Below are 14109 nucleotides of genomic sequence, written 5' to 3'. Positions count from 1 at the left end.
CCAAGAACGGTAAGGGCCATCTTAGAATTAAACCCATCATAAGCTGCAGGAGCTACAAGTCTAACCTTCCCTCAGGAAAGCTTTGGGTCTAGTATAAAATTAAAGTTTTAGTGAATAGGCTTAACCTTTCTAATGAAAATGAGACTTTTTATAAATGACAATGACTGAAGTGTAATGATACAGAGCTTTAATATCATTAAGGGATCCAGGCCCATTAAGACAGGGGATAGATTAGTCCATGGAGCATGACAGTTGTAGTTATTGGAAAAAATGAAATTAGTTTTTATTTATACCTTACAAGTTGAAAGTCCCCAGTCAGAACTATCATACACTATTGGAATAAGCTCATACAGTACAGCAGTCTATCATAATAAATGCCTACATGGCACGTTCTGTTCTTGGCATATTTTATCACTTAAGTTTATACGTGACAACCGTATGTGATAGGCACTATCATCGCAGCAAACACGGGGCAGACCTAGGACTTAAATTCAGGTCTGTCTGGTTTTAAAGCTCATGATATTCGTTGTTATTTAATTAGCTGCTCCTAACCCACTGAGATATTTGTGCCCCAGATGACAAGTGAGGAAACCTGCTCAGCCGTGAAATAAAATGCCTATTATCAGGGATCATGTTCTGCCCCAAATAAATTCCTATAAGCCTGATATACGGAGTGTGATTAGGCTTCCAAGTGTGTGTTAGTTCCTCTTTCAAGATTGGCAGTTTCACTGCATTTTGTTTGCATTTGCTTACCTTTTACTTAAATGAAATAACTTAAGAGGCCTGGGCAGACCTCGCTGACCATAACGTGTTGCAAACACAAATCCTTTCAGAGGTGGGTAACGTACATGACAGAATTAGACCAATGTGAGGCAATACGAAGTGGTAGGCACTGTGTATCTGGCTCAGTATTGTCAGATCTCCTGAGTCTTCAAAAGAAGCCAAATATTTGGATTTTAATGGAAGACCCCCCCCCCCAAGTGTTTTAGGGGTTTTTTTGCGGTACGTAGCCCTCTCACTGTTGTGGCCTCTCGCGTTGCGGAGCACAGGCTCTGGACGCGCAGGCTCAGCGGCCATGGCTCACGGGCCCAGCCGCTCCGCGGCATGTGGGATCTTCCCGGACTGGGGCACGAACACGTGTCCCCTGCATCGGCAGGCGGACTCTCAACCACTGTGCCACCAGGGAAGCCCTACCCCCCCCACCAAGTTTTATACGTTGGTGATAATTTTTAAAAAGGGACTCTCTGCAAACCAAACAAACAAATAAATAAAAATTCTGTGATCAGATTCAACTCAGACCGTCAGTTTGTGCCTTCTGATATAACCTGCTTTACTCATATTACAAATGATAAACTTAATATGTGTGGGAAGGAAGAATGGGAGTTGAAGAGAAGGGATCTAATGGTGAGAACAGTTTATGTTGCTAATGTTAAAAACCCAACTTGAACTGCATTTTAAAATAAAGGGGGGAATTCCCTGGCTGTCCAGTGGTTAGGACTCCACTCCCTCCCAGGTCGGGGAATTAAAATCCCACAAGCCACATGGTGCAGCCAATAAATAAATAAATAAATAAATAAAATACTATCATTTTAAATAAATAAATAAAAATAAAGGGGATTTACTAGCTGATGTAACTGAAAACATCTAGAGATATTTTTGGCTTCAGGTGAAGTCTGATTCAATGCTTAAATGGTGTCACTGTTTCCTCTTCATCTCACTGGTATACATACTGGTTGTTGCTTCTCCCTCAGACTCCACCTGGGAACCCTTGGGCAACTATAGGTCCTCTTAGATATCTACACATGTCTGTGGCCATAACAGACTTCATATCCTCATGTCACATTCCTAGAAGTTCTTGCAAAATCTGCACAAATCTCATTATCTCTGATTTGATTTTGTGCCCAACTATTTACTATTGATTAACTTAAGCCAGCAAGGTCTATCTCTAGAACTGGTAAGAGGTCAGTTACCCAAAGCTCATAGCTGACTATGGATAAGAAACAATTATCAAAAGAAATTGGAATACTCTTTCAGGAGAGATGGGTGAATTCTATAGGGTTCATCTTCTGGAAGAATATTTCTTCCAGTCCTAGGACTTTAAAGATGGCTATGAATTACCTACCTCCAGTCTCAACCCTCCTCATGGACTCCACCCACTTCTCCAACTGCCTATGAACCACTTTTACTTAGATAACCCACCTTCTGTCACAGTCAACATCTTTAATGTCAAATTCATTATTTCTTACCCCCTCTCAACTTCCCACAGCCTTTCATCATAATCTACTTTAACAGATTCTTGGGTGCAAGAAACAGAAATCAATTCTGGCTACCGTAAGTGGAAAAGGAACTTGTCCAAAATATACCTGACAACCTGTAGAACTGAGCTATTGCAGAAAGACTAAAGAACCAGAAAATAGATAGGAATCAAGGGAAGTAGAAGAAGCCACAGACAATGTCACGCCAGGGGAACCATCTGGTCTGGATGCCCCTCCTGGCATCATCACTGGCTGCTGCTTCTGCCATTGCTGCTGAACATCAGGGCCAATAGATAATCGCTAAACTGTCCCTTCTTATTTGTCATTTGCTCCAGACTCAGATTCTTAGGGTGAGATATCCAGTTGTCAAGTTTAGGTCACAGGTTCTCATCCAATTTACTAGACAGATGGAGCAGGTGTACCCAGATTTCATAGTACAGGATTCCTCCTAAATAAGAGGAGATTGAGTAATGGGCAGTGAAAAAAATGACAGATGTCCCTAATTCTGGTATTTTGTTGAGCCTCACAACAGCAAGAAGACAGCTACCAGTTCAATATAAGTGAGTGCATTATCATACCTATAGCTTTCCAAAGACAACACAATAGGTGCCCTCGAGAAGCAATCAGTTTCTCTTCAAAGTATCCAAAGCATAGACTAGTTGACTACTTGGGAGCAATATTAAAGAAAGAATTCAGGCATCACAGGGTGGGGTGGACCAGATGACTTTTTAAAACCTCACTAATCTATACATATTAAATAAATGAAAAGTTAGAAGGCTATCCCAGTCTCAATTTACTGCTAGATGCTATTCTCTTTTTTTTCATTGTGTGTGTGTTTTAAATACCAAGGAGCAAAAGTTTAGGACATCACAAGTCTGATTCAGGGGGCTCATTAAGACCCTGTGATCACTCCCTTTCCCAGATGTCTTGGGGTCTGTCCCACTGCTGGCTATTTGAACCAGGGTTTAAGGGGGCTGTGTGCCAAAGCAGATTTGGAGGATTAGACCCAAGGCTTGCCATCTCATTCCTCTCCAGTCTGGTATACTTCTTTAGTTCACTTCCATCTCGACCTTAGCTTCTTAAGTGTCACCGGTTGCTTGTACCGGATGACGGTACCCTCCCGCAGAAAGGGTTAGACCATTTTGCCAGGGCTCACTGTCCTTGCTATAGTCAACTGCCTTCAGTGTCCTTTCACTCCTCTCCCATCACTGCTTTTCCTTATACTAGTGATTCTTAGACTTGAGCATGCGTGGAAATCTCCTGGAAGGCTAGTTAAAGCATAGATTGCTGGCCCCAGCCCCAGCTTCTGACTCAGTAGGACTAGTGTAGTTTCCAGAATTTGTATGTCTAACAAGTTTTATAGTGATGCAGATCCTGGGCATCTGGTCCAGGAACCGCCCTCTGAGAACCATTGCCTTTTAATATCGGAATGTATGCCCTTCTTTCTCATATAAAAAGCACCTGCTTTTAGGATCATGCAACTCAGGTGCATTCTCTTTTCAATATGGTTCTTCCGTAGTCCATTTATTTGTATGATAGGAAAAACAGTTTCTTTACTTCTCAAGAAACCCTGTTGCGGTGTGTGAAAAGACTAATTTCTAGGTAACGTCACCGGGGAGATAGATTTTCAGGGAACAAAATAAATGCCTTCAGTGGTGCTTCCCATAGCTTGACTTTCAATCTTATATTGATCACCCTGTATTCTTTATGGCACAAATGTGTATTTATTCATTTTCTTAATATTTTCTAACCTTTCCTATAAGTGATTCTAAACAACAAAGACGTTTTCCTATGTTTTTTCTTGAATTCTCCAGAATTGTCAAAGGCATTCATGCTTTGCTTTTATAATGTTATATCAGATTGAGTATTTCAGTGGTTATTTTGATAACATAAATGATGATGTTTTTTAGTTTTATTTGCCCTTGCTAAACATAATTCAAATCTATGAAAACAAAAAGGAACCAAAACAAAAAGGAAAACTTCACCAAATGTCAGGTAAAAGACATACCAAACAAAGTAGTGTATTTTGGATAAAAGCTTCGTTTAAGAATCCAATAAGTATTTTTTTCTTGTTTTCTTTTGTTTTTTTGTTTGTATCTGTTTTGATAAAAAGCAACTTTTAAAAGCCAAAGTCCACTTCTTTTTGTTAAACATTAAAAAGTTGAAACTTCTAAATTGACCAATAATGAAAATGTGCTCATCAATGGACCAGATTCATGTTTGGTGACATATTATTGTATGAATATATTCAAATGGTCTTTACCCCATTCCTCCTAGTATTCAGTCATCAAAGAGTGATGATATGTTTAGTAATCATCTGACCAATCTGTACTTCATTAAAAAGTCCTTTTCTTAGAAATGAATACCCTCCACACTCTAATTTCCTTCTCTTTCATTCTGTCCCCAATCTCTAGAGACCTCACCACAGAGTTCACAATGCATCCTCATCCTACTTCAGTCCTCTGTGTAATTAACCACCACTGAGTCTAAAGTTTCTAAATTCTTCCTTTCTTTTTCTTCTTTTTGGTATGTGAGTGGGTGGGGAAGGTAAAATTTTTACAATTTCGAAAAAGTCTTAAAATATTTTAAGATTGGCATTTATAAAATCCAACATTTCTTTTGATTCTGGCTTTCATTTAAATCATTTGTATTCCATTGGTTTGTTAAATTTCTACATGGTCTCTTCAGCATCAAGCCAAAATATGATTTCTTGTATTTGTGGCTTTTATACACTTCATGCTATTCAGAGTCATCCAAGGTTATAGAAGAATTGTAATGTATGTAGCTATTTTGACAAACTAACATCCTTCTTATTAAATCAGCGCAGTATATATGATTTTTTTACTTTAGAATGCTAATTGAATAAACCCAATTTACCCACCACCTCTGCCAAGAAGGCTTCATTGAGTGAATGCCTTTTTTTTTTTAAACTGCTAGTGCATTCCACCAGAAGACCACATTTTGTGAAATGTTACTCATTTATACACAAGGATTGGGTGTGGCATCAGAAGACCTGGATTTTCGTACTGCCTCTATCACTTATTACCTTAGTGACATTGAGATTGCCACTTAACAGAAAATTGCTATGATGTTTAAAATGTAGATAATAATATCTGCCCCAAACTTTTTCATTGGATTGTAATTAAGAATAAAATGATAATGGATAAAAAGGGCTTTTGTAAATTATAAAGTGTTATAGAGATGAGAGATACTGTATCATATTCATTTATATATTCAACATATTGATTAATTTAAAAATGATTCCAGTTCATTCTTTTTTGGCATTTCAGTTAAACATATATTCTAACACCATACTCTATCAGAGGAAAGGCTGCTGTTTTTGTCTGATATACGCTGAAATTTGTAACCAGATTGGATAAGCCTGTATTGTAAAAACAACTCACGATGATGTTCCCTCTGCCAGTTCCAAAGGGATGTTTGTCTTTGAATTTTAAGAGGCAAAATTATTTTGGTTCCTTTTATCTTTAGAGTAATTCCATGTTTCGTCTTCCTTTTAAAGTTAAGAATCATGCAGCAATAAAAATATACAATAGGTTATGGCATTTTCCTAGATGCTACAAGAAACAAATGTAGAAAAAAGTTCTTTAATGTAAAAATTCCTAAGTGTTAACAGATCGTGAAAATCGGCAACAACTGTTGTGCTGAGGATCACGATCTACAAGTAGAGGGCAGATAATTCCACCGAGATGAAAAGAGTGCGTCTGGTGTTTGAGCTGTGGCCACGTTTGACTTTCATGTCCTTTTGGGACACGACACATTTTGTGGGAGAAGAAAGTTAATGCAGCTGCCTTCACTCATCAGTCAATGCGAGCCAGCCCCTCGGGGAGGAAGGCAAAGGCAGCTATACTCAGACCCAGCAACCTGGCTGATTAACAGCAAATTTGCTGGTAAAGTCACCCTCTTGAGTCTGTCTAGCCCATCAGACCTAGAAATGTAATTTAGATGATTATCTCTATGCCCATTAAACCTCATGACCTATTGCAGCTCGTTTGAAGTTGGCCTGCTTACACTTGCTAATAGGAAAAAAAGAAGGATTAACTCAAAGGTCATGAAATCAGAGGGCAGCCAAGATGATGGCAAAAGAGCGTAAGAAGCCTTCCTCAGCCCTTGCAGGAGAGAGGAAGGACCCTACTAAGAATAAGGGGCTGTCAACAGAATTCATTTCATTATGGAAAAAGGAGTTCTTTGGAACGAAACAAATACTGAGACCTTCATCCCTCACTAGTTTCAGCCTGTTTTGTTTGATTTCTAAGCATCATATTCCAGCAAGGTGGGATATCACGTTTAAAACCGTGGGATTATTGAAAGGGATCGTAGCATAAATTCTGATTGGGAAACTTAATGAAGATAATAGATGCATTTTCTGCATCCTGTAACCGTTTGAAGCAGATGCCTTAACGTATTTGGGATCTGATGTAAAAGTTAAATAACTTTGTGTGGATTTTATAGCATGAAAGACGGTACTAGACCCCTTAGTTTTAGTTCTCCTCAAGAGTCTACTGCTTTTAAACTTGCAAGAACTGAGCTCACTTTCTGAGGTCCTTACTCGACTCAGCCTCTCCTTGTACGCAGAGTGCTTTCTTACTGGCGTACTTTTTAGACACCATAATAGCAGGAGTATTTATTACTGATCAGAGTTGTACTGAGAGTTGTAAAGAGAGTTGCTCAATAAAAGCTACTTATCATCTGAACTCTTTACCCAATGAATATTTAAACTTTCACTCTATAAAAATCGGAAGTGATTTTTTTTAATTTACAATTCTTAAAAAGTCAGTGAGAAAATTCTAATATTTCAAAAGTAGTCTTCCCCAACCACAGGATCAAAATTCTGTATTCTCTGAAGCATTACATTTACTATGATTTTATTAATCATGATTTTTTTGCCAAAACACATTCCCATACAATTTTTTAGAAACAAGACTATTAGTAAAGCCAGACACTGCCATACGGCAAACTCTACAGATGTTTCACGGTCATAAGAAAAGGGAAAATCAAGCTGAAGTTTAAAACCTCAACTAGGTTTTTTAAAAAAAATTCTAGATTTATAATGGCTGAAAACAATTGAGATTAATATCCAATACAACATAAATGTATGTGCACATACTTGCAAAGTATTCTGATGAAACAACTTTAACATTACAAGTTTTTTAAAATACAATTTTGAAAGCTTACTTTCCATTTACAGTTATTATAAAATATTGGCTCTATTCCCCGTGTTGTACAATACATCCTTCAGCCTATCTTACACCTGGTACTACTTTGTACCTCCCACTCCCCCACCGCAATATAGCCCACCCCCTCCCCACTGGTGACCACTAGTTTTTTCTCTGTATCTGTGAGCCTGCTTTTTTTGTTGTTATATTCACTAGTTTGTTGTATTTTTTAGATTCCACATATAAGTGATATCATACAGTATTTGTCTTTCTCTGGACTTGTTTCATTTAGCATAATGCTCTCCAAGTCCATCTATATCGCTGCAAATGGCAAAATTTTGTTCTTTTTTATGGCTGAAGAGTATTCCATTGCATACATATACCCCGTCTTCTTTATTTATTCATCTGTTGTTGGACACTTAGGTTGTTTCCATGTCTTGGCAATTATACATAATGCTGCTATGAACGTTGGGGTGCATTGTCTTTTTGAATTAGTGGGGTTTTTTTCAGATATATACACAGGAGTGGAATTGCTGGTCATGTGGTAGTTCTATTTTTAGTTTTCGGAGGAACCTCCATACAGTTTTCCACAGTGGCTGCACCAATATACACTCCTACCAACAGTGTATGAGGGTTCCCTTTTGTCCACGTTGTCGCCAACATTTGTTATTTGTGTTCTTTTTGATGATGGCCATTCTGATAGGTGTGAGGTGATATCTCATTGTGGTTTTGATTTGCATTTCCCTGATGATTAGCAATGTTGAGTATCTTTTCATGTGCCTGCTGGCCATCTGTGGCCTGTCGGTTTCATCATTTATATGGAGTAGCTGATCTTTACAGGCCCTGTCACCCTGGACTGCATTCTGCTTGGCAAAAGAGTCTTTTGAACTTCATTCTATAAATTTAAGGCATTTTGCCTGGATTTATTAGCTCAACAAATAAAATTAAATGTACTTTTCAATAATACATATAAAATGCTTGAAAAGGGTCTGACAATAATCACTCAATAAAAGTTAACACACTATTGTCATTATTATTACTATGTTCCAAATACAGTGTGGATTAAAATAGGTATAATCTTTGTTCTCATGGAGTTCAGAGTCTAGTGGAAAAAATAAATGTTCAATAAATAAGTGTACAAATAATAAATTAGTTTTAATTGTCATAAGTACAATGATGAGGGGTACAAAGTGTAATGAGAAATGAGTTTTCATCCTTTATTAAAATTCAAAAGATGAGATCTTTATGTCTTTCAATCTAATATTACCTACTGAGGAGGTTATTTTGTCATCGTCAAAAGTGTTGGTCAAAGAATTTCTAGAATACTCAGTAAATGTTAATCTCTCTCTACCATTTAAATTTAGAAAAATTCTTGTGCCAAACATTAAAATTACTCAAATTTAAATGCCTGTTTTTCTTCAATACATCTTTACATATTTTCTAATGGAGTAAATTTGTTTTAACTGATAATAGAAATAATATTTTAGATTATCAAATGAAAAAATGTAATATCAGGGATTCCCTGGTGGCGCAGTGGTTGAGAGTCCGCCTGCCGATGCAAGGGACACGGGTTCGTGCCCCGGTCCGGGAGGATCCCACATGCCGTGGAGCGGCTGGGCCCGTGAGCCATGGCCGCTGAGCCTGCGCGTCCGGAGCCTCTGCCCCGCAACGGGAGAGGCCACAACAGTGAGAGGCCCGCATACCGCAAAAAAAAAAAAATAATAATAATATCTAAATTTAAGCAGAAACAGACTCAGGTACACAGAACAAACTAGTGGCTGCCAGAGGGGAAGGAGGTGGAGGTGGGTGAAATAGGTGAAGGGGAGTAAGAGGTACAAACTACCAACTACAAAATAAGTAAGTCACAAGGATATAACATACAGCACAGGGAATAAAGTCAATAACATTGTATAAAATAATAATAATAAATAAACTTAGAGAAATACATAAACTTAGTTTATGATCACTTATGTGTCCAAATTTTAGCTAGTAAATTTTCCCTAATTAATAATAACTGTATCGGGCTTCCCTGGTGGCCCAGTGGTTGGGAGTCCGCCTGCCGATGCAGGGGACGCGGGTTCGTGCCCCGCTCCGGGAGGATCCCGCATGCCGCGGGGCGGCTGGGCCCGTGAGCCATGGCCGCTGGGCCTGCGCATCCGGAGCCTGTGCTGCGCGATAGGAGAGGCCACAACAGTGAGAGGTCCACGTACCGCAAAAAAAAAAAGAAAAAAAAAGTACACATGTTGTTATGTCCATCCACAATACCTCCTGAGCCTGTCTTCACAGTCATGTTTTTCTGCAACCTACATGTTATTAAAATAATATATTATAATCTATTTGAGCTTTGTTTGTAAACCTCAGTCAATACAATAAAATAATACTATGAAATTATCTGAAATATCCTGAATATTTGCTTTTCCAAATTTTTCCTAATATGCCATAAACCAAGCCTGTGTATTCCTACCACAATGGATAAAATGGTGTTTCTTACTGTTTTTAAATCTCTCAGTGCTTAAGAATTGAGAAATCTCTGTTTATTATTCCTAAATTAAAATGCATTCATTATAAAATCAATGAATATTTATTACTAAATTGATTTCTTAATGGACAATAATATATTTTCAACTATCATCATGACCTTGGAATTTGGAATAAAAAAATCTAGGCTTGAGTTGCTTTTTCTTTTTAAAATTATTTATTTACACCCTTCTCTGGAAAGGAAGGCTTTGTGGTGGGTTACAGTGAAATCTATATAGAGTGGTAACAGAGAGCCTAAGGGGAGGGAAGGTTAAATAACTTGTCAAGATGAAACAACTAGTAACTCACAGACCACATCCCTATGTAAGTCCCGGTCATTACTGTACACTGAGCAGAGTGATTAGGTCTGCTGCAGAAAGAATTGTACCAGGTGGGCAGAAATCAGTATCTTCTAGATTGAATGTTTGGAGACATTTTTTACAGATTTACAGATATACAAATATATTAACAGATTTATAAATATATTAACAGATTTACAAATATATTAACAGATTTACAAATATATTATATTTACAAATATATTAACAGATTTTCTATAAATCCAGTGCTTAATTCACAATGCTAGGCAAGTATTGAAAGCCAAGGATATATTTCTTTTATCTCACAGTTTTATCAACTCTGTCCAGATTGAAATACTGTTAATGTTTCTTCCTAATAATTTTTTCTCTATTTTGAATTTGAACTATGTTGGAGATTTTTTTCTTTCTTTACTATAGTTAATAAATCTCCTGTGAAGCTTAAAGATTGTAGAAAGCTGCTTTCTCATAGAAAGGTAGAGTGATGTTGGTGTCAATAAAATATTTTAACAAACATTTTTTTATATCCTTTCAGAATTTTGATTTATGGGCCAGTGAGTCTGTTTAGAATGTAAGGCAGACCTATCATAAATGGATAGATAGATAGATGATAGCTTAGACCAAATATCTGTGTATTTTAGGGTTTTATATTACATATCATTCTGCTCAAAGTCAGATCCCAAACAGAATATAATCTATAATAACATGGAGAAAATGCATGTAATTGATTTCTCAGTGTATAGACACATCCAGCTGGCTCTGCCTATCAGGCCTAAGAAAATAATCTAGATTTAGTATTGAAGGATTTGCAAGTCCTTAGTGATTAATAGTTCCAAACTTTATATAAATGAACATGAATCTGGATAAAGCATATACACTGCCCTGTGATTGCTTTCTTTGTGTGTGCGTACATGTTTTGAATTTCCAACCAGAAATCAATATCCTTGAGGCACAGACCATTTTGGGGAGAGGCTGGTAGGGACTTGATATCCTCCCTTGTATTTTAGCTCATGACATGCAGTTCTTCAGAGGTGCTTGTAGCTACTCACTCGCAAAATAATAGTGTTTTAAGTGTTGCCATGCATTTAATTACCACAACAGCCCTTGAAATAGATACTATTATTAACCCCCCATTTTGTAATTATAAAAACTGAGGCTCAGAACAGTTAAGTATCTCTTAGATCCCACAGGATAGTGGAACTGGAATTCAAATGCAAAGTTTGGTCTCAGAGTCTTGTATTCTTAACTATTCTTCCATTCTGCCTTAGCTAAAAGCCATCAGCATCATTACTGCAATGTTTCTTGGATTCAAATATGAATATTTCAAGAAAGCAGCAAAACTGGAGATGGAATTTCTTTAAAATGAAGGTCTAATATTTAAGTTAAAATAAATTTTGAATGAGCGACTATCATATTTTGGAACTTGTCAGCACGACATGGCTGTTCACCCGCTGTAGGAAGAGTGATAAAGGAAGGCTAAAGCTGACACCAAAATGAGCCCCTGAAGTAGACAAGCTCGAAAGCAGCTCTTGATGACAAAAGATTTGTCAGGCAAGGCAGCTAGACCACGGTATATGGTTTATCTTTTTTTTCAGAGAAGCAGTGGCAGTGGTTGACTTGAGGCGAGAGGCCTCCAACACCGAGGAGACTGGAATGAACGATGCTTGGTGATTTAGGACAGGAAGGTTTGAAGCATGTAAGGGGTTAGTCCAGTGCCAGCAAGACCCACTCCACAGGGATAGGGTTAGAGGAATAAAGATTTCATGTGCTGAAAAAAAAAACCCAGGAAATAACATGAATTTCATGATTTTTTTAAAAAAAATAATAACAAACAAAGCCTACTGAATAACAATGAAAAAGGAGAATTTCTATAAGTAGTTCACAGAGTTACAGCAGTCATAGAAGCCACCACTATCTCTGTTTCCTTTGGTTTTCCTTGGATTTTTTTTTTTCAAGTGGTTTACAGGGAATCAGTAGCTTTTGTAATATCACATTTGGAATACTACAGAAAAAGAATCACCCTTGGAATACTATATTAAGTTTTGGTTTGCTCATTACTAAATATATAAACCAGTTGGATGGAGTTCAGAGAAAGGCAAGAAAAACCATTAAGAGAATAAAAGAACTGATTTATTAGCCATGATTAAAGGAACCAAATATGTCCAAATGCAGAGAAGAGGAGCATGACAACAGCTCACAAATATCTGAAAGGTGCAGTGGCTTCTGGAGGACACAGATATTTTATCTGTATCACAGCAAGTGTATCTTGGCAAACAGATACGGTTTAGAAAGAAAAATCACAACTTTGTTCATTTATAGAAACAGTGGAAAGAACCACTCAGATATAACTTACTGTACACTTTTTCAGCAGGTAGTCTCCCATTTGGAAAAAGACCAGGGCAATCTGAAATGAAATACAAGTTATTTATATTATTCCTATCATGGGAATTTCTGCAATGGTTGGAAAGGAAACACTCATGATTATAGTGACTAGAAGTGCTCCAAAGAATAGGATTGATAGCTTTAAGGTAAATCTGTCATGTTTTGACCTACAACTACTTAATTTTACTACCTAGGAAGTAAAAGTACTCTGGCATCCAGATGCTTGCTTTGGAGTAGCAAGGAATGGCGGCAATTCACGTTTTGTGTTTTTTTGGTGTGTATGTTGGGAACGACCACTGAGATTTAGATGCATTGGGATCAGATTATTTGCTAGCTATTTCCCCTTCGGTAAGTGACTTCTTAGTGAGAGAGATGCAGGTTCCTCTCGTGGCTGTGTCACTTACTAGCTTCTTAAGGTGGGAATAATGGAATCTCACCTTCCTAACGGCAAGGATTAAATAGAACAGTGAGGTGTGTCAAGTGGTCCAGCCCACAGAAGGTGCTGAGTTGATATTAGTTCTCTCTCCTTGGCACCCCCTCATCCTCTCTTCATCCTTTCAACCTCTATTCAAGCCGGTTCTGTACAAATCCCTGACTTTGCCCATTTTTACTATTTTCCTAAAAATTTTAGAAAATGCTGTTTTTATGTGAAAACTCTCAATTCATGAAAAAATTTCCCCAAAAAAGGCTTTAAAACTTTGAATAAACCAACAAACAAACAAACCCCACATCTAAAGACCATATATTTACCTTGAATGATTCTTTCTTTGGAAATGCTGCTGTTGAGGTATATGGTGAGACAGTGTCTTTGAAAATATTTTTTTGTGGTTTTAGTTTCTTTTCCTAATTAAAAAAATTTTTTTATTGAAGTATAGTTGATTTACAATGATCTGTTAGTTTAAGGTATATGGCAAAGTGATTCATATATATATGTGTGTATATATATAAATCATGTACATTATATATTTGGACTTTTTTATTCAACTATAGTTGATTTACCATATTGTGTTAGTTTCAAGTGTACAGCACAATGATTCAGTCACACAAACACACATACATATGTATATTCTTTTAAGATTCTTTCCCCTTATAGGTTATTACAAAATATTGAGTATAGCTCCCTGTGCTATACATTCGGTCCTTGTTGGTTATCTATTTTATATATAGTAGTGTGTATATGTTAATCCCAAACTCCTAATTTATCCCTCCTCCTCCCTTTCCCCTTTGGTAACCATAAGTTTGTTTTCTATGTCTGTGACTCTATTTCTGTTTTGCAAATAAGTTCATTTTATCATTTTTTTAGATTCCACATATAAGCCATATCATATTATATTTGTCTTTCTCTGTCTGGCTTACTTAGTATGATAATCTCTAGGTCCATCCATGTTGGTGCAAGTGGCATTATTTCATTCTTTTTTATGGCTGAATAATATTCCATTGTATACATATATCACATCTTCTTTA

General features: G+C 37.1%; 1 protein-coding gene across 1 annotated transcript in view; it reads left to right on the top strand.

Annotated features, from left to right (window-relative positions):
• CPED1 (cadherin like and PC-esterase domain containing 1) overlaps nucleotides 1-14109 on the top strand; it is a 294480-nt gene that overhangs the window by 166826 nt on the left and 113545 nt on the right. The gene's annotated exons all lie outside the window — the stretch shown is intronic.

This window comes from Phocoena sinus, chromosome 9 (genome assembly GCF_008692025.1).
Source record: "Phocoena sinus isolate mPhoSin1 chromosome 9, mPhoSin1.pri, whole genome shotgun sequence".
Lineage (NCBI taxonomy): Eukaryota > Metazoa > Chordata > Mammalia > Artiodactyla > Phocoenidae > Phocoena > Phocoena sinus.
This window is presented reverse-complemented; position numbering and strand designations above follow the sequence as displayed.